Source organism: Tenrec ecaudatus, chromosome 7 (assembly GCF_050624435.1).
Source record: "Tenrec ecaudatus isolate mTenEca1 chromosome 7, mTenEca1.hap1, whole genome shotgun sequence".
Classification (NCBI taxonomy): Eukaryota; Metazoa; Chordata; class Mammalia; order Afrosoricida; family Tenrecidae; genus Tenrec; species Tenrec ecaudatus.
In genome coordinates this window covers 29,312,279-29,334,407 of record NC_134536.1, presented here as the reverse complement: position 1 = coordinate 29,334,407, position 22,129 = coordinate 29,312,279, and the positions used below count along the sequence as shown (strand labels likewise).

The window sequence follows — 22,129 nt, the reverse complement described above, 5'->3', positions numbered from 1 at the left end:
CTCAGCTCTCGGCCATCAAGTCAATTCTGATTCGTCACAACCCCATAGGACTTTGTTGCACTGGCCCTGGTGGGTTCCCACGACTGTGACCCTGGACTGCACTAGAGAGTCTCCTCTTTCTCCTGGGGAACACGTAGCTTCAAAGCACTCACTTGAGAGTACTAGCCCAACACCTAACCACTATACCACCTGGACTTCTCCCAGAGGAAAATAAGGCTATATTTAATATTAAATTCAATTTTATTTTTAAAGAAAAGAACACAAGGCTATTTCCTACTACCTGCAGGTTCTGAAGGTAAATATATATACACCAGTTGGTTTCGGGGTTAAAATAAAAATGAGGTCTCTCATTTTATTGTGATGTACAAATAGGACCACAGCAAAGCATGGGAAGGAGGAAGCAGAGGGAGATGCAACAGAGATCTGTAGTCAGACAGACTTGGGTTTTATTGTAACCTCTGATACTGATATCATTTATTTGTAAGTAAGATTTACTATTACTTGCCAAGGACTTAATCCAATCTCCGAGACGATGATGTGACCATGTGGATAGGAAGATTCCATTTACATGATGGCTACTCTCTGGGAGACCATCCATGTGGCCATTGCTTTGATCTATCTCACGAAGTGCCTTCCTTGTTTCTTCTCTCTCTTTCCCAGACCGGAGTAGTTCTTTTCTGTTGACATTTCCAGACCAGGCAGCCCAAGCCTCACTGTCCTCATTTCTAAGGAGCATTCTGCTTGCATTTCTTGTAAGCTTGGGAGGTTTCTGCCAGCAGTATGTTTGCTAGGATTCTCCAACACCATACCTCTTTCTTCATCTTGTGCATACGACCATGGCTTGGGTCAGGTGTACCTTGGTCCTCTTAGTGACATCAGTGACATCTTTTCTTTTTGAAACTTTAAAGGGGCTTCCCCGCTCCCTGCCCACCCCCATCCTCACCCCCATAAACACACACTGGCCCTTGGCAGCAGATTTCCCTGATGTAATATATCATTAGACTTCCCAATTGTTACTTCCATAGACATTGATTGTTGATCCCAGGAGAATGCAACCATTGACACATTTAATTTTTTTCAATCTCTTTATCAGGATGCTATTGAAGGACTTTCATTTCCTTCACATTCAAGCGTAATGCCCACCGAGGTTGCAGTTTTTGTTCTTTTTTTCTTTTTTTACATTTTATTAGGGACTTATAGAACTCTTACCACAATCCATACATATACATACATCAATTGTATAAAGCACATCCATACATTCCCTGCCCCAATCATTCTCAAAGCATTTGCTCTCCACTTAAGCCCCTTGCATCCGGTCCTCTTTTTTTCCCCCTCCCTCCCTGCTAACCCCTCCCTCATGTGCCCTTGGTAATTTATACATCGTTATTTTGTCATATCTTGCCCTATCTGGAGTCTCCCCTCCCCCCCTTCTCTGCTGTCCCTCTCCCAGGGAAGAGGTCACATGTGGATCCTTGTAATCAGTTCCCCCTTTCCAACCCACTCACCCTCCACTCTCCCAGCATCGTCCCTCACACCCCTGGTCCTGAAGGTATCATCCACCCTAGATTCCCTGTGTCTCCAGCCCTCATATGTACCAGTGTACAGCCTCTGCCCTATCCAGCGAGGCTGCAGTTTTTGAGTTTCATTGGTAAGTGCTTCAAGTCTTACTCATTTTCAGTAAACAAGATTGTGTTTTTTTTCATGCCAATTGTTAATATATCTTCCTTCAGTACCGATGGCATATTGTTCTTCTTGCAGTCCAGCTTCAGGGATTATTTGTACAACATACATATTGAATAAATAAAGTGGAAAGATACAACTGTACTGAGTACCTTTTCCATTTTAAACCACAGAATATCCCCTTGCTCTGTCCAAATGATTGCCTCTTGATTCATGTACAGGTCTGCGTGAGCACGATTAAGTGTTCTGGAATTTTCCATAATTTATAATTCTTATTTCATAATTCACACAGACAATGACACCAGCATATAGAGATCAGAAACATATGAAAATATTACGTTTATATGCAAAGTAACACAGCCATAGGAGAGCAACCTCTTTCTCACCTGCAAAGAAAAATGCCTCAACTCTAAAGTGGATGAAGGGAATAGCATTAAAAAAAGGATATAAAGAAGATTATTATTGCCTCGATTCTCTTATGAGGTTTGAATTTACAAGCGAAAGTGTTTGCTGTTAGATGCCCCTGATATGGTTTTGATCCACAGTCATCCTATATATGAATACAATAGAATGAAACACTGCCTGGGCCAACCTCATTATCATTGCCATGTTGAGTCCAGCACTGCAGCCATGGTGTCAATCTATCTCACTGTGGGTTCCTATTGTTTTGCTGACCCTGTAGTTTACTGAGAGCCCTGGTGGTGTAGTGAGCTATGCAATGGGCTGTTACCCAGAAGGTCAGAAGTTTGAAACCACCAGCTGCTCTGAGGGAGATGGATGTGGTTTCCTGGAAAGTGTTATAGACTCAGAAACCCCAAAAGCCAGTTCTACCCTGACCTGTAGGGTCATTTGGAGTCAGAATTGATTTGATAGCAGTGAGTCTGGTTTGGGTTTGGTTTAGTTTACAAAGCATGATGCCTTTCCCCAGAGATTGATCCCTCCTGATAATAGGATCAAAGTGTATGAGGTGAAGTCTGACCGTGCCGTCCTGTCTTCTACAGAGCACTCTGGCTAATACTCCCAAGACAGTTATTTTTACATTTTTCTAGCGGTTCAGAGTGTAGTCAGTATTCTTCCCCCATACCATAATTCAAAGGTATCAATTCTTCCTTAGTATTCCTCTGTCATTGTCCAGCTTTCACATGCATATGAGATGATTGAAAAAAAATTCTCAAAAGTGATTATCTTTGCTTTTTAAACACTTTAAAGATATCTTTTGCAGCAGATTTGACAAATGCAGCACGTCGTTTGTAATCTACACTGCAGCTTCTCTGATTATTTAATGATGTTGCTTGTTTGTCTAGTTGTGAGGATTTTAAATTTTCTTTATGTGAGGATGCAAGTGCATCCCTATGGAAATGATTGAAAATTGGAAATTCTTACAAAACAAACTTATTTGATGTACCTTAAGGTAAGATGGAAGCAGAAAGGCCAGTTATAGAATATAAAGGTAGTTTACTATATGAATATCCTTACTATATCAAGATAATTTACTCTTAAACTATCATACAATTGTTCACTTCTCTTGCATAGGCCTCTAGGAGTAGAAATGATGGTAGTCTAGTAAATGTATGTTTAACTTTGTTAGAAACTGCCAAGCTATATTACAAAAAGTGGCGGTACCGTTTTATGTTCTCACTGGCTATCGATGTGGGTCAATGCTCATAGGTGTTCTAGAAGAAACACAAACTAACTCATATCTATTCCATTTTATTCTTCCTATACTTCAGTTCTTGGATCATTTACATGTCACACTAACGATATTGTTCACTAATTTCTACATTCTATTTGATCACCCTTTTTTTGGAATGAGCATCAAATGAATAAATTTACTTTCTTCAAATATAGTGGAAATGACTACACTAAAGCTAGACCCATTACAATAGGTAAATATCATAGAGTTTGGGATGATAACATTTTAGCAAACATCGTAGAATATGTCTTTTAAGTATTGTACAGAAACATACCATGGTAACCAGACATTGTATTCAAATACATGCATGATGGGTGCAATTATATGTATATTTGGAAATTATGTAGGACCAGATGACTCATGACATTTTTGTATCAAGCACATAAAAACAGACCTACTTGAATATCAGCTGTTGTGATATCATGAGTGGGTTTCAAAAAGTTTTGGGGAAAAATTGAATGAAAAGAGAGTGGGATTTTTTTCCCCATGAACTTTTTGAAGCCCTCTGGTTTATAGTAATGCTTTGGAATGTTGAGGTACTCAGATGTTAAATAAACATAATTCTGTGCTACTTGTTTTTGAGACCCTACAGCTATATTTTATAGTTTTATCTCATTCTCTGGTAATAGGCTGTCTGCTTTCCTTTTTTTTAAAATCTTTTATTATGTGACGATGCATGCTTTTAGCAGCATTCTCCCATACCTCTGTAATTTGCTGCTTTTTATCTTTAGTAGTCTGGGACACCAGATAAGTTAGCTTTTTAGAATATTCCATAAAGCAAGCAGTCTCTAGATGTAGGCCCAGTGCACTCTCCTCTGAGCAAATTGCAGACAATGTAAAATTTATTTATTCAACAAATAATTAGCCATTTTCTGCTACACATCAGACTCTCCTGAGTTCTAGAAATACTATAATGAACATAGCACTTGTGTTGTTTACAGCCTAGTGACCTCTATGTGGATTCTTGGTTCTATTCTACAAAGATAAGACTGTTTTATAAGGCAATTTGGGGGAGCTGTGCATTTCTGTACACACACACAACACAAACACTACAATGCATTTGTAGACAAATAAACTCTCTAGCAATGTAGGTTCCAGCTCTGTGTATATGATTAATCGCTGATGGACTTGATGGGGATGCTGTGAAGGTACCTTTGCCCCCGTAGGCATATTTTGTATTCCAGATTCTGCTTGCGGTAACCCAGCCAAACAGTGATTGAAAGTATAGCAAAAAACCCCCCAAAACGTTCTTTCCTTGATGGCATTCAACTTCCTTCCTAGTATGTTAGAGGAATATATCTTATTGGCATGCAAAATAAAGTGTCTAAAGTTGGCCTGCAAATCATTTGGAGGGATACGCAGTGCTGCAGGTCCTAAATGGAATAAATAGAACAGAAATAGCACACTGGACCTTCTGGGCCTTTTACCTGTCCCATTAGTTGGTTCTCCCTTTTGGAAAAACTTTGTTTTCATTTTTCTTTGGGATTAAATAGTATATATCTTTATAGAAATCAAATATGTAGAAATAGAACCTGTCCATCAGGATGGTATATATTATACTCTATATTTATAGTGTTTATGATTTATAGTCCTTAGCGTTACCAGGTTCTCTTGCCTTAACACTCAGAGGGCACTTTGCTGGCACACAGGCTGATTTTTGAGCTGCCTTTTGAAAACAACTCCATCTCACCAGGCACACACACACAAATAATCATCAATAAGAAGACGCTGACACTTTTCTCAGGGTGTGAAAGTGCATGGCCTCAGGACTCATGTTCTCATTGCATTGGGCGAAAACAATGACTAATCAATATGAAGGGCCAGGTGGCATCATAGGTTAATTCACTAGGCATCTGGGGAGTTTATGCAAACATCTCTTCTGAAGATGAGCCCTTTGCTTTAGGTACTTGTGAGGGGGGCCAGGGTGGCTTTCCCACTGGGTTTGAAACAACACATATTTTAAATAGTTTGAGTCAAATCACATGATGGTTGTTTTTCCCGGGGAAAATCCCAGCCCTAGGTCAGCAGGTGGGTTACGGATTAGTGAAGCTGGGATGTGCTGACAGCTGTCTTCCCACGGTTTCCTGGCATGGGCTCCACCCCATCCACAAGGCTACTTAGTTCTTTCTTGTCAGTCATTCCTGGCCATTGTCACTGTAAATCAGCTAATTCACTCAAACCCCAGCTTCGAAAGAAAGGCAGTGAAACAAAGTATCAGTTGGAACATGGACAGCACCTCATAGAGTACCTAAAGCCAGACAGGGCTATGGATTTAAAAAATGATAAAGATCTCTCCTTTAATAGTCTTTAAGAGTGATTCCTTTCCCACTAGGTTACAAAGTAAGCTCAATGTGGAGGGGAGGTCATTATGAATGAGTCCCTAGCTGTTTACCAAATCCCAACACTCAATTGAATTCTGAATTGTTTTGCAAAAACATTGGCTTGACTAAATAGTCTCTGTGTTGCTCTAGAGGGTAGAACATTGCCGCCTTTAGGACTCGTTTCAAATGATCTATTGTGCTTGATTAACAAATCAGGTTTTTTGGTACCGTGAAGTAAGGTCAGATCACTGATGCCAATTTTTTGTTTTGTTTTAATATATAAGGCATCATTAGTTAGTCTTTTTGAGAGAGAAAGAAAAAAATATTTACTTTGTTTAGATGCAACTTCAAATGTGGTAATTTTTGAAAACACTTTTTCATTTTATGCATTTCGAAGAAATTAGTAAATAAAAAGTTTTTTTTTAAACTTTACATTTCAAAAGCCATGAAAATCTCTGGAGCAAATTAGCTTTCCATCCAGCCATTCATACACATGTTTCATGCTGTTCAAAGGCCTTGTAGTGTAGCATCATTCACGCCTCCTTGTGTTTCCGTTTCCACCCCTCCTCCTTTCCAAGCTCTTTCTGCCTTGGAAGTTTGACCTTGGATATTTCCTTCTCATTTGATCTCAAATGGTTGGTTTTCTAAGGAGGGTTATTGTTCACCTTAGAGACTTCCTGATCACGTAGCTGAAGATTGAGCCACAGGGTTGAGTTCAGTTCCAGGAATGAGGGCTGACTACGGGACATAACTTTAGGAGTTCCACCAGTCGGCATCCAAGAAGTAAGCATTTTCTCTCTTAGGATATTGAGCTGTGTCTCACATTTTTCTCCCACACAATCCAGGATCTTCTAATGTGATGCCTTCCAGAGCAATTCATAGCGGTAGCTAAACGCCATCAAGTTCTAATCTCGGGGCTGTGGAGCCTGATGCTTATGTGGTCCACTAGTCCATTAGACTAAGTAAGTGCTTCCGTGTGTCTTCATTTTTCTTCTCTATTCTTGCTTTGGGTGAAAAACAAAACAGAACAAAAACCCAAACTCCTGCCACGGAGTTGATTCTGGAAGAAACCAATAATTGCACCTTCAATATCAGCTCATAAACTTTGAAGTACCAGTAGCTACCTACTGAAGTATGCTGTAGAGCTTTCCCTCTGTGGTTTATGTTAGACTAATTGATCTTGGTGTCCCTTAGACGGTGGTCCTGAGCCTCCAGACCCAGTGACTCATTTCCTCAAGGTGTTACATTATGTTTAAGAAGTTTTAATAACTTTCCACCTGTAGTTCTATTACAGTTATAGATCCTTATGTAGAAGCATCCTGTCATACCTGTCGATTGTTGGATAGCATCTCATTCTTTTTCCTGTAACTATTAGCTTGCATGACTATCTATGTGACCACTCATAGAGTACTATTACTGCTGTGGTAGGGATATGTGTATAATAGTGTTTACTTCTGTTGCCTTTAAGTCTTCTACTCCAGCGCCTTACTTTGCTTTCGTCATTTTTTGCTGGGCTCCTCTTGAGACCATGAATGGCTTCTCCCCACCCCCACCCCCTGATTTCCTTTTAAGATTTCTCTGTGAGTGTAAGCAAATCTGCTGGAGTTTTATATGCTGAACTTGTACCCTGGCATTTTGCTGATCTTTGGATTAGGTCCAATAACTTTCTTCCTGTGCCTTCGGAATTTTCTATGCCAAGGATTCTACCATCTGCTAATAGACTTTTATTGTTTTTAGGGACAATTTTGATTCTTTTAGTTAAACTTTCTTGTGTCATATTGACTAGGGGTGGCGATAAGAGGCCCCTTTTGCTTTCTGTTTTTCTCCTGTAAGCCTAATGGTGGCCAGTGACTTTGCATATGCTCTTAATTATGTTGAGAAATTTCCTTTCTATCTCCCTCTTTATTTTTCTTAGTATTTTTATCAGATATACATTTTAAATTCTGTCAAATGCAGATTCTGCATCAATTGATATGATCATATGGTTCTTGTATTTTATTTATGTGGTATGTTACATTATGTTTCCCACTAATATTAGACCATCCTTACATAGCTAGGCTAATTCCCACTTGGTCATGCTGTATTTATTTTTGACATGTTATTGAATTCTATTGGCTAGGATTTTGTTGAACATTTCTTTATCTATAAATATGAAATATATTAATTTATAATTTTCTTTTTAAAGATCTCTTTGCCTGGTGTTGGCATTGGGGTTATATGCTCACTTTATAAAATCAATTCATAAGTCCAAAATATTCCATGATTTTCTATATTCTGGAATAATTGTAGTAGAACTGGTATCAGTTCTTTTCTAAATGCTTGGTATAATTTGCCACTGAAACCATCTGGTTGGATTCAGACTGTTTTTTTTTTAATCACTTTTTTGGGGCTCTTACAGCTCTATTGCAATCCAGCCAGACAGACATTGTGTCAAGCACATTTGTACATATGTTGCCATCATCATTTTCAAAATATTTTCTTTCTACTTGAACCCTTGGTTTCAGCTCCTAATTTCTCCCTCCTAATTGCCCCCTCCCTTCCACACCCTCACTCCCTCAAGGACCCTTGAGAATTTATACTTCATTATTATTTTTTCATGTCTTACACTGACCAATGTCTCCCTTCACCCATTTTCCTGTTGTTTGTCCCCCTGGGAGGGGGTTATATGTAGATCATTGTGATTAGTTCCCCCCTTTCTCCCCACAACTTCCCCTTATCCTCCTGGTATCATTACTCTCAAAATTGGTTTGAGGCGTTTATCTGTTCTGGATTCCCTGTGTTTCCAGTTCTTATCTGTATCCGTGTACATGCTCTGGTCAAGCCGGATTTGTAAGGTAGAATTGGGGTCATGATAGTGTGTATGTGGTGGGGGAAGGAAGCAGTAAAGAACTAGAGGAAAGTTGTATGTCTCAATGGTATTATACTGCACCCTGACTGTTTTGTCTCCTCCCTGTGACCCGTCTGTAAGGGGATATCCAGTTGTCTACAGATGAGCTTTGGGTTTCTGCTCTACCCTCGCCCACATTTACAATGATATGATTTTTTGTTTTAGCTCTTTAATGCCTGTTACCTGATCCCATTGACACCTCATGATCACACAGGCTGGTGTACTTCTTTCATGTGGACTTTGTTCCTTCTCAGCTAGCCACTTGTATATCTTCAAGCCTTAAGACCCCAGATGCTATATCTTTTGGTAGCCAGACACCATCAGCTTTCTTCACAACATTTACTTATGCACCCGTTTTGTCTTCAGCGATCGTGTGGGGGAGGTGAGCACCATGGAATGTCAGGTTATTACAACAAAGTGTTCTTGCGTTGAGGGAGTACTTGAGTAGAGGCCCAATGTCCATCTGCTACCTTAATACTAAACCTATAAATATATGTCCATAGATCTATTTCCCTATAGTTATATATAAATATATTTACATGTGTACATTCCTGTATTTAGACCTCTATAAATGCCCTTTGCCTCCTAGTTCTTTCCTCTAGTTCCTTTACAACAAAAGAAAACAAAACAAAACAACAACAAAAACACAATTTAAAAAAAGAAAAGCCCATAAAGAGTTTAAGGTCTGTTTGTTGACCTTCAGGAGTGATTCCCCTCGAGTCTGATGGGGTGCCATGCCTTGGCCCCCACTCACTTTCCTTTTGTCTGTCCCCCTGGGAGGGGGTTAAATGTAAATCATTGTGAGCAGTTTCCCCTTTCTCCCCCACCTTCGCTTACTTGCCTGGTATCGCTGCTCTCATTATTGGTCCTTAGGGGTTTATCTGTCCTGGATTCCTTGTGTTGCGAGCACTTATGTGTACCAGTGTACATGCTCTGGTCTAGCTGGATTTGTAAAGTAGAATTGGGGTCCTGATAGTGACGTAAGGAAGCATTAAAGAACTAGAGGAAAATTGTGTATTTCATTGGTTGTATACTGTACCCTGACTGGCTCATCTCTTCCTGTGACCCTTCTGTAAAGGGATGTCCAGTTGACTTCAGAGAGGCTTTGGGTTTCCACTCTGCTCTCCCCCTCATTCACATTGATATGATTTTTGTTCTGGGTCTTTGATGCCTGTTACCTGATCCCATCTGTACCTTATTATCATACAGGGGGGTGTGATCCTTCTGTGTGGGCTTTGTTGCTTCTTAGCTAGATGGCCACTTGTTTACCTTCACGCCTTTAAGACCCCAGATGCCATATCTTTTGATAGCCAGGAACCATCTGCTTTCTTCACCACATTTGCTTATGCACCCATTTTGTTTTCAGTGATGGTGTCAGGGAAGGTGAGCATCACAGAATGCTGGATTATTAGAACAAAGTGTTCTTGCATTGAGGGAGTTCTTGTGTAGAGGCCCAAGGTCCGTCTGCTGCTTTAATACTTAACATGTAATATATATGTACATAGATTATTGCCATGTCTATCTATATAAATATATTTACATATATACATGCCTGCATATAGACCTCTATAATGTCCTATTGAATTTCTTCTTTTGTTAAGGATATGTTTAAAGTTTCTACCTCAGTCTGTATTAGTTTAAATAGATATTGTGTTCCTAGAATTTATCTATTTCTTCTTGGTTTTTTAATTTCTTGGCGTTAAGTTCTTCATATTATTTTTTGTAATCATTCATTTTGTTTTAGTTGTTTCTGCTGTGATGCCACTCATTTCACTCCTTATTTGTGCTATTTGCACATTCTCCTTTTTTTGGGGGAGGGGTTACTACCTGTTCATCATAACATTATTCAAATTAGTAAAAATATGAAAACAACATAAAAGTCTATCAGTGGAAGAATAGATGAGCAAATTGTGGTTTAAATATACAATGGGATGGTATGCAACAACAAAGAATAACGATGAATCTGTAAATCATGTCACAAAATGTATGCACCTGGAGAATATTTTGCTGAGTCCAAGAAGTCCATTATAAAAGGACAAACATTGTATGAGACCATCATTGCAAAGTCAAGAAAACTTCTTCACACTACAAGAACCCTTATTTTATAATTACCAAGGGTATGAGGAGAAAATAAGGTACATAACTACAGGGTAGATATACTTGTTAACTTGAGTGAATAATAAAATCAAAGTAAAAATGGGTGGGAGATTAAAAACGTTTTTCTTTAATCTTTTCTGTGTATTTCATGATTAAATCTTAATTTGATAAAATACATTAGGAGTTTCTACTGATTGTTACTTTCTTGAGAAGGGAATACTGTCTAGGTTATTTTATTTGATTATCATTTATTTTATTTTATTTTATTTGACCTAGATAAGAATTATATGAAGAAGAATGTGGCATCAGGATGGGAGGAAAGCTCATTAACAACCTGAGATGTGCAGATGACACAAACTTGCTTGATGAAAAAGAGGAGGACTTGAAGGACCTGCTGACGAAGATCCGGGATTGTAGACTTCTGTCTGGATAACAACACAATGTGAAAAAGACCCACCTCCTCAGAACTGAATCAATAGGTGACATCATAACAAATGGAGAAAAAGGTTGACTTTGTCAAGGCTTCTGTCTTGCTTGGATCCACAATCAATACTCATGGAAGCAGTGGTCAAGAGATAAAAATAGATATTCTATTAGGTCAGTGGGCTGCACAAGACGTCTTTACAGTATTGAAGAGCCAGGATGTTACTTTGAGGACTAAGGTGTGCCTGCCTCAAGCCCTGGTGTTCTTCATTGCACCATATGCATGTGAAAGTTGGACATTGAACAAAGACAATCACTGGAGAATTGCTGCATTTGAATTGTGGTACTGGAGAAGACTGTTGAAAGTATTATGGACTGCTAAAAGGACAAGCCAATCTGTGTTGACATAAGCAGGCCAGAGTGCTCCTTAGAGGCAAGGCTGGCAAGAATTTATCTTATATACTTTGGACATATTTTCAGGAGAGACCAGTCCTTGGAGAAGGGACTACATGTTTGGTAGAGCGCAGGGGCAGCAAAAAAGAGGAAGGCCCTAGAGGAGAAGGATGGACACAGTGGCTGCATCAATGGGCTCAGGCTTGGGAACAATTGGGAAGATGGCACACAACCATGCAGTGTTTCTTTCTGTTGTGCATAGGGTCACTATGGGTCAGAGCCGACTCAATGTCACCTAACAACAACACAGTAGTAGACGTGGATTATTTAATTTCTTATTGTACTTCTTCTCTGTTACTGGTGCAGTAATGGAATCATTCCCTTGTCTGCCATGGAGTTTTGGAGATAATGTTATCTAGAATATCATTAGTATCTCATGTACATAAAATTTTTGCTGAAGACTGAAATGGTTGCAGTGGAACATAATCTGAGAGCTGCTGGGAATTCAAGTTGGATGCAGAAGAGGATGTGGCATGTAGAATGTGATTGTTTATATCAGGAAGCTCTTTGTTGAAAGCAGAGAATATCAGAAGATGTTTACTTGTGCTTTATTGACTATGAAAAGACGTCCAATGGTGTGGATTATAGCAATCTCTGAATGACATTGTGGAGAATTTCAGAACACTTCATTATGCTCCTGTAGAACTTGTGATGCGTAAACCAGGAAGCAGTCATTTGAACAGAACAAGGTGATGCTGTATGATTTAAAACCAGGAAAGTTGTGAATCAGGGTTGTAGCGTACTTACTCAATCTGCAGATGCCACAACCTGTATGCTAAAAATGAAGAGGATTTGAAAAACTTGCTCACGAAAATCCAAGACTACAATCTTCAGTATAGATTACAAAAACCAAACAACAACAAAACTCCTTACAGCTAGATCAATAGATAACATCATTATAAACAGTAGAAAAATGACATTTTTCAGTATTGCATTTTACTTGGTTCTATAATTAATGCTTATGGAAGCAGCAGTCAAGATATCTGTTTCACTGGGAAATCCACTGCACCAGGCCTCTTTTAAAGGTTAAAAACAAAGATGTCACTGTGCAGACTAAGGTACTGCTGATCCAACTTAAAAAACTCAAAATCAATTCCACTGAGTAGATTACAACTCATAGTGACCCTATAGAGTAAGGTGGGATTGTCCTTGTGGGTTTCCAAGACTTAAAATCTTTTTTTCTTTTGAACAGTTTCATTGGCATATAATTTACATATCATACAATTTAATAACTCAATCATATCAAGAAGAGTTGTGCAATCATCACTACAATCCATTTCAGGATATTTTCTTCAGTCTGTTCTCTTCATCATTAGCTCCCCATTTCCTCCCCAACCTCCTCTGACATGGCCCCCCCAAACCATTAATCCAGTTACTGTCTTGATAGGTTTACATAACCTGGATTTTTCGTATACAGAAAAACATTGAAAAACAAAATTTTAAAATAATAAGAATAAAGTAAAACATATTTTTAAACTCTTCTTGTCCTTGGTCCTTAGTGTTCAATTCATCAAATCTATTCTTGGGATAAGACTTAAAAGTGCTTATGGAAGTAGAAAGCCTCATCTTTCTCCTGTGGTGAGGTTGGTGGTTTTGAACTGCTGACCTTATAGTTAGCAGCTCAAGGGGCAGCCTCATTAGCGCTCCTGAGTCTGACCCACTCTGTAGTATTTTCCATTGCCTTATATGCATGTGAAAGCTGGACAATAAATGACAAAGCCTGGAGAAGAATTGATGCATTTGAATTATGATATTGGCTAAGAATATCACAAGAACCAGTCACTATCAGAAGAACAAATAAATCTATTTTGGAGAAAGTACAGCCAGGAGCTCTCACTAGAAGAGTGATTGGGAAGGTTTTGTCTCCAACACTTTGGACAGGAGATACCAGTCCATCAGGAAGTATATCATGCTTGGTATAATACAAGGAAGAACCTCAAGGAAGGGGACGGACACAGTGGCTGCAACAATAGGCTCAAACAGAACAAGACGTGTGCTGTGTTTAGTTCTGCTGCCCACAGGATCCCTAGGAGTTGTAGCTAACCAAATAGTCTCCTCTGCACTTATAATAGTGATGGCAGCCAGCATATTATTTGTATGTAAAATATATTCTCCCGATGACTTTCACTGTGGGCTTTTTGGTTGACCAGATGGTCATCTCACTAGTCAGGGACTGTCTGTCCAATTGTTATTTTGCTATAGGATGAAGGCTGTGGAACTTGTTTCTCTAACAATGATGGGTATGAGATAGTTTGACAATTACTGCATTATCTTTTTACTAGGGTAAAAAGCATTAATAAAATAGAATAAAATCTAGTATGTCTCCCAGGTACCGTACATCTACCCTTTCACTCTAATAATTTCCTTCAACTAAATTTCTGGACATTTTCTGAAGGAGAGGCCATTGTTTCTTTGTGTTTCAATTGTGAGGTCTGATGACTTATTTTCCATGAGTCATTAATAACTATACATGTAAAAGTCTAAAAAATTTTAGGCATGTTTGGGTTTTCATATTTTATTTTCAGGAAGTTAAAAAATTTATTTCTGAAATCACCTAGAAGCTACAATATGATACTCTTGTTGTCTTAGAATATATTGTTTTCTATTGGATTTGCATTTCACAAGTTGCATTTCATAAATAATGGAAGAATAAATTAAAATTAATAAATGTAATGAGAGCTATAAAATGCCAAGTTACAAAGGCATTGTTATTGACAATAAACCAAGTACAGCGCTGCTAAGAATAGTAAGAGACTGAATCATAATAAATCTTTGTATTTGCATGGCATTCTTTATTCAAGATACAGAGCTTTAAAACATTCTGGTTATTCCTAGAGATGTTTTTAAATGTCTCAGATACATTAAAAATTTACTCATTCATTTAATAGGGGGAATATTTTGGTTAAAAGAGTGGACATAATCACCACGTTTATGAAGCTTAACAATCTTTTGGGAGAGTCAGCCATTTATCGAATCAGCACCTAAAATCTAAAATGGAACTCATGGTCATCAAATCTCCTCTAAACCATAGCAGTGCTACTGGACAGGGTAGAACTGTCCCTGTGGGTTTCTGAGACTGTAGTTCTTTACAGGAGCAGAACTTTCTCCTGAGGAGCAGCTGGTGGTTTCCAATGGCTGCCCTTCAAGTTAGCAGTCCAGTATAAAACCACTATGACCCCAGGGTGCCTCAAATAAGCACCCAAACACATACAAATTAGCTGTTGTACTGTTAGACCCTTTAGGGCGAAAAAGAAGACTTTCCTGAGAAAGTGATCCTACATTGAAAACTGAATGCAGAGGGTGGTAAACAGAAATCTTGGTAAAACATTCATAATAAAAGGGTATGTTAGTCTGGGTAGACAAGAGAAACAAATCCACACAAGCTCATATGTATACTAGAGAGAATTTATATAAGTATAAGTGTACATTAAAAAAGCATCCCAACCCAGTGCTCTCCAAACCCATAAGTCCAACATTAGTCCATATGTCCAAAACCAATCTACAAAGTCCTCCTCAATCTCATAAACACACACAATGACACAGACTGCAGGAGGAAAGCCAAATAAGTGAGCATCTCAGCGCAGGCAGGGGTCTCCATGTGGCTTCTCCAGCACCCAGAGCAGCATCAGGGTAGGTCCCTGTGACTTCTCAGGGATGTCTTACAGGAAGTGAGACTTGTCAGCTGAAGTAGGGCACTGGCTAAGGCAGCTGCACCCTGATCCAACCATTAGAAATCAAGAGACCTGAGAACTAGAAAGGCAAGGTTCATTGAGCCATTTATCTCTCTACCCTTCAATTAATCCCATGTGTTTATCAGGCAAGTTGGCACAATCAACCTTAACTATCTTAGAGGGGATGAGAGGAATGGAAAGAAGGAGGAAGCTACGGAGACGAGGGAGAAATCCATAAAGACTAGACCATCCATGAACTTGTATACCATATTTAGGTGATTTGTCTTTTTTATTAAGCATTTTCACTTAATAAAAAAATTAAATTTTTTCAAAGCTATGCATTTTATTTTATTTTTTTACAAAACAACCATAGTACCTTTAAAGTTCTCTCCATTATACTTAACACATTTATAAACTCTGGGATTCTAGTCTTGGAAACATTTTTTCAAACTCATTTGTTGAGATGGCTGATGGCACTTCCCTCTTCTACCTAGTCTTCAAATCACTGCCCTTTCATGTCCCTCTTCATTTGCGGAAACCAAAAAAAGTTGCACAGGCAAGTCAGTTGAATAAGGTGCATGGGACAAGAGAGACATGCTGTTTTTTGCCCAAAACTGGTGCACTGAGATGGCTGCGTGACAGTTGTCATGGTGGGAAAAACCAGTCCCCGCCTGCCACAAATCAGGCATTTTTTGGTTGCCCATTGTTATGCAATCTTTTCAGAACCTCTAAAGAGAAAGTTTAATTAACAGTCTGACCTGGTAGAATGAACTCCAAATGCACGATCCCTCTCATGTCAAAAAATCAAATGAGCAGCAGTTATTTGGGGGGTGGCCCCTCATATAAAGTCACTGAGAAGAACATGGTTTTTATCACTGTGCAAGTTATGTGTTTGAGAGAGATTAACATGATTAAGGTTTGCAGTGATTACACTGGCTATAATTTGGAATGCAGACTAGAATGGAGAGAGCAGATGTTGGGGTTTTCTTTTGCTAATTTTTTCTCTCTTTTTACTCAATCTTTTTGTTTTGTCTCTGTTATGTTCTTTTGCTTATCTATATGGTATAGACATGGGAAGCAAGTCTGAGGAGAAATCAATGGAACCCATAGTTCCAGAGGAACTTAGGGGGAGGAGAAGGCGGGGGGGTGAGGGGAAGAGCGGTGAGCAAACAATGTCTTAGACAAGGGAACAACTAGGGAATAAAAATCAACTATGAGGAGGACAAAGAGATCATGGGGGTTTTGGAACAACCATCAATCTGAGAGGAATTACTAAGACAAAAGGAGGGTGAGTGCGATGTTGGGAAAGGAGGAAGGTGAAAGGAAACAGGAAAGATATAGGAAGCAAAGGTATGGATAGAGGTATAAACAAGTGTGTACATATGTAAAGATATTAACTCATAAAAACAGAGGTATTGACCTATGTACATATATTTATATAGGAATACATTGAGGAAATGGAAGGACTTTGGGCCTCTGCTGAAACCTTGCCTCAACTCAAGAACACTTTTTTGTAACAACCAGGCATTCTGTGATGCTCATCCACCCAACACAATCACTGAAGACAAAATGGGTGCCTAAGCAAATGTGGTGAAAAAAGCTGATGGTGCATGGCTATCAAAAGATATAATATGTGGGGCCTTAAAGGCTTGAAGGTTTAAAGTTAAACAAGCAGCCATCTAGCAGAGAAGTAACGTGTAACATTGAAGAAGCACACCAGCCTGTGCAATCATGAGGTGTCAGTCAATAGGAGCAGGTAACAGGCATCAGAAGATACAAAACAAACAAATATTGTTGAGGACGAGGGGGCTTGGGCCGAGACCCCAAATCCATCTGTAGACAATGGGATATTCCCTCACAGAAGGTTCACAGGAAGGAATGAGTCAACCAGGGTGAAATATAGCACCAATGAAACACACAGTATTCTGCTGGTTCTTTGAGGTTTCCTCATCCCCTACTATCATGACCCCAATCCTATCTTTCACTGTGGGCTTGGCTGGAGCATGTACATGGGTACAGATAAGAGCTCATGACTCAGAGAATCCAGGTCAAATAAACCCCTCAGGAATAGAAATGGAAATAAAGATACCCGGAGAGTAGGGGGAAGGTGGGGCAGGGAGGTGGGAAGAAACTTTGGGGGAAGGGAGAAAGTGGTTAGTGTAAAGTATGAAAATAATTTATAACTTATCAACGGGTCATGAGGGTGGGAGAGGGGAGAGAAGGAAAAAAAATAGGAGCTGATACCAAGGGCTCAAATAGAAAGTAAATGTTTAGAAAATGATGATGGGAACATATGTACAAATAAGCTTGATACAATTGATGCATGGATTGTTATAAGAGCCCCAATAAAATTATCTTTAAAAAAAAAAGAAAAGAGAGAGGTGGGAGCACTTGGCAGGGGATTGGCTAGAGGGCAGATGTTCTCAGCGTACTGCGATGAACTTCACTCCATCTCTTAAACATCCTAAGATATCTTAACGAGAGCTCCAGAATTTCCCCTGTACCAGGAATGGGGGCGTGGGCCACTTTATTTGGATACTGAACATAAGGTTACATGAAAAGATTGGAGAACTTGGGGCTACCTTGGTTGTCACTGGAACCAGACTTCTGGAACCCCAGACTATGTTGGATCAGCAGACTGGGGTACAGCTCAGGACACACTGCAATTAGAACCCTGGCTTTCCCCCAACCTTATCACTTTACATGGTTGCTTTGAGTCAGAATGGACTCTATGCCAGTGAATGTGGTTTTAATTTTTTCACTCTAATTTTTCACAAAGTGCCTCAAGATTGTTCTTCACTATTTTCTACTTTTGTTATTAAATGGGTTTTGAATAAATACACGAATTTGTCTCTCCACCCAAACAATGTTGTGTATCTTCCCTGCTGGCAGTAATGCTTTGTTATAGTTTGTACCGCCAGTTCAGATGGTGAACGTGAAGTTTAAAGAGCTTGTCACACTTTGTGGTTCCAGAAAAACAACCTTGGAACTTTGATCCCAAATCCAGTTTGCTTTTATTATGCTAATTTTCTTGAATGTATTGTAATCCCAAAATATTGGCAAGGAGGGTTATATATATATATATATATATATTCTTTTTTAATCATTTTATTAGGGGCTCATACAACTCTTATCACAAGCCATACATACATCAATTGTGTGAAGCACATCTGTACATTTATTGCCCTCATCATTTTCAAAACACTCGCTCTCCACTTAAGCCCTTGGCATCAGGTCCTCACTTTTTCCCCTCCCTCCCCGCTACCCCCTCCCTCATGAGCCCTTGAAAATTAAATTATTATTTTGTCATATCTTGCCCTGTCCCATGTCTCCCTTCACCCACTTTTCTGTTGTCCATCCACCAGGGAGGAGGCCACATGTAGATCTTTGTAATCGGTTCCCTCTTTGCAACCCACTCTCCCTCTACCCTCCTAGTATCGCACTCACACCCTTGTTCCTGAAGGGATCATCCGCCCTGGATTCCCTGTGTTTCCAGTTCCTATCTGTACCAGTGTACATCCTCTGGTCTAGCCATTCAGCATCTCGTGATCACACTGTCTGGTGTATTCTTCCATGTGGGCTTTGTTGCTTCTGAGCAAGATGGCCGGTTATTTATCTTCAAGCCTTTAAGACCTCCGATGCTATGTCTTTTGATAGCTGGGCACTATCAGCTTTCTTCACCATATTTGCTTATTCACCCGCTTTGTCTTCAGTGGTTGTGTCGGGAGGGTGAGCATCATAGAATGCCAATTTAATAGAAGAAAGTATTCTTGCATTGAGAGAGTCCTTGAGTGGAGGCCCAATGTCCTTCTGCTACCTTAATACTACACGTATAAATATAGGCACATAGATCTATTTCCCCATCCTCATATAGAAATATATTTGCATATGTTCATGTCTTTATCTAGACCTCTATAAATGCCTTTTGTCTCCCAACTCTTTTCTCTATTTCCCTTGACTTTCCTTCTGTCCCACTATCATGCTCCATCCCCACCTGGGTTTCAGCAATGCCTCTTCATTACATTACCCTAGATCATGCCCTACCAGGCCTCCCACACCCACCTCACCACCAATTTGGATCACTTGTTGTTCCCTTGTCTTTGGGTTTGTTAACACCACTTCCTTTCCCGCCACCTCCCCCTATCCCATGTCCCCCCGGAACAGTCGATCCCATTATTTTCTCCTCCAGATTGTTCATTCAGCCTGTCTTATTTAGACCGACCTGCGGTGATAATAAGATGCACAAAAACAATGGATGTATGCATGGATTGTGAGGAGATGTATGAGCCCCCAATAAAATGATTTTTAAATTAAAAAAAAAAAGATGCACAAAAACAAGACAGAGCAAAACCAAGCAACAATATATAACAAAACAACAACAAACCAATGACAAAAACAAGACAAAGCACAACAAGAAAGAAAAGCTTATAGTTAGTTCAAGGATTGTTTGTTGGCCTTTAGGAGTGTTTTCCAGTCCAGTCTGTTGGGGCACCACACACTGGCCCCAAAGTCCACCTTCAGCATTCCCTGGGGCCTTGCCACTCCATTCCCTTGCTGTTCCACTGCACTCCCCCAGTGGTTTGCCTCAGTGTGGAGTGATCAGGGCAATTCCCACACTGTATCTCCGGTGCTGCCCCCCACAGGGCCATTGTCTCAGTGAGGGGCGTCATGTCTTATAGTGGGGCTGGCCATGTGGTCCTCTCTGTAGACAGGCTGCTCTAATTGGGGTCATCGTCCTCAAGGCCTGATGGGCCAGGCTGTGCTCCACTCTCTCCTCCTCCTGCTTTATCTGTTCCCGTGTGCTCTTATCAGATATGTCCCTCTCCTGGAGCTTCAGATTCAATGCTATCTTTTGAAATAAATTCTTCTGGGGGGAGGGGCAGGAGTCCACTTAGTATTTGGTACTGGGGCCAGCCCCTAGACCTCTCCACTGGTTCCCTACTGCATGCTGGAATGTTGCAATCACACCTTGGAGCACTGGGTTGGAGTCTGGTCCCTGTTTCCCTGTGGAGATATAAACAACACCCTCCCCTTGGGTGGGTTAGCGCCCCGTGCCCCCGCTCCCCATTCCTTCCTTATTTTCATCATTTCCTCCCGTTCTCCACCTCCTCCCCAGTTGTCCATCATGTGCATTCGGGGATTTGATCTGGTCCCTGCCATACTACACGGTCCTCACCCAAGGAATGTTTGCATGCAGTAGCTTTTTCCCTAAGCTCCTTTTGCATTTTGTTTTAAACACTTACCTCAGCGGGCTCATGTTGTACTTGTCCTTTTGCGCCTGACTTACTTCGCTTAGCATGATTTCCTCCAGTTCTTCCCATGCTGTGATGTGCTTCATACGTTCATCACTGCTTTTTAGCAATGCATAGTACTCCATTCTATGTATATACCACAGTTTTTTAATCCAATACACAGTTTTTTAATCCAATCGTCAGTTGATAGAAATTTGGGTTGTTTCCAACTGGCAAGGAGAATTTTCATTGTGTCTTTCCCAAGTCTCAAACCCCGAAGTAAACAGCATGGACACAGAAATATGCTGCGGTGGATTGCAGGTCTCTCCTTGCAGCAGCATAGCGTGAGAGGAGGACTTGCTGTGCCCCCCTTCCCCACCAGCATCATGGCAGGACAGGCATTTTGAAAGTTTCTTCCCCTCTTTAACCGAGTCTTGGTGGAAAGGAGTGCCGCTGAACCTGTAAGCAAAGGAGGCATGATGCTTCCAGAAAAAATCCCAAGGAAAAGTCCTGCAAGCAACAGTCGTGGCTGTTGGGTCCGGCTCGAAAGAAAGGGTGGAGAGATTGAACTAGTGAGTATGAGAGTTGGAGATAAAGTTCCTCTTCCTGAATATGGAGGCACCAAAATAATTACAGATGATGAGGATGATTTCTTATTTCAAGATGGTGGCATTCTTGGGAAGTATGTGGACTATTGAAACAGCATTCTGTGAAGCTGCCCATTCCACTGAAGTTCTGAAATCTGTCATCATGCAAATACCATGTCTCTCTTTTATAATAAACTCATGATATGTGGTGTCGCTAAAAAAAAAGTATGCTAAGGCTCTCCCCTGTGACATTGCTATTTTTTTTAATTTTAACAATTTATTAGGGGCTCATACAATTCTTATCACAGTTCATACATATATATACATCAGTTGTATAAAGCACATCTGTACAGTCTTTGCCCTAATCATTTTTTCTCCTCTTTTCTTTTTTTACATTTTATTAGGGACTCATACAACTCTTATCACCATCCATACATATACATACATCAATTGTATAAAGCACATCCATACATTCCCTGCCCCTATCATTCTCAAGGCATTTGCTCTCCACTTAAGCCCCTTGCATCAGGTCCTCTTTTTTTTTCCCCTCCCTCCCCTTTCCCCCCTCCCTCATGTGCCCTTGGTAATTTATACCTCGTTATTTTGTCATATCTTGCCCTATCCGGAGTCTCCCTTCCCCCCTTCTCTGCTGTCCCTCTCCCAGGGAAGAGGTCACATGTGGATCCTTGTAATCAGTTCCCCCTTTCCAACCCACTCACCCTCCACTCTCCCAGCATCGTCCCTCACACCCTTGGTCCTGAAGGTATCATCCACCCTGGATTCCCTGTACCTCCAGCCCTCATATGTACCAGTGTACAGCCTCTGTCCTATCCAGGCCTGCAAGGTAGAATTCGGATCATGGTAGTTGGGGGGAGGAAGCATCCAGGATCTGGGGGAAAGCTGTGTTCTTCATCGGTACTACCTTGCACCCTAATTAACCCATCTCCTCTCCTAAACGCCTCTATGAGGGGATCTCCATTGGCCGACACTTGGGCCTTTGGTCTCCACTCTGCACTTCCCCCTTCATTTAATATGGTATATATATATACATATACACATATATACACATACATACACACACTTATA

The 22,129-nt window shown here is 40.2% G+C and overlaps 1 pseudogene; it reads left to right on the top strand.

The window, feature by feature from the left end:
• The first annotated feature begins 20,842 nt into the window (after positions 1 to 20,842).
• On the top strand, positions 20,843 to 21,154 carry LOC142453170 (10 kDa heat shock protein, mitochondrial pseudogene; annotated as a pseudogene).
• The last annotated feature ends 975 nt before the right edge of the window (positions 21,155 to 22,129 follow it).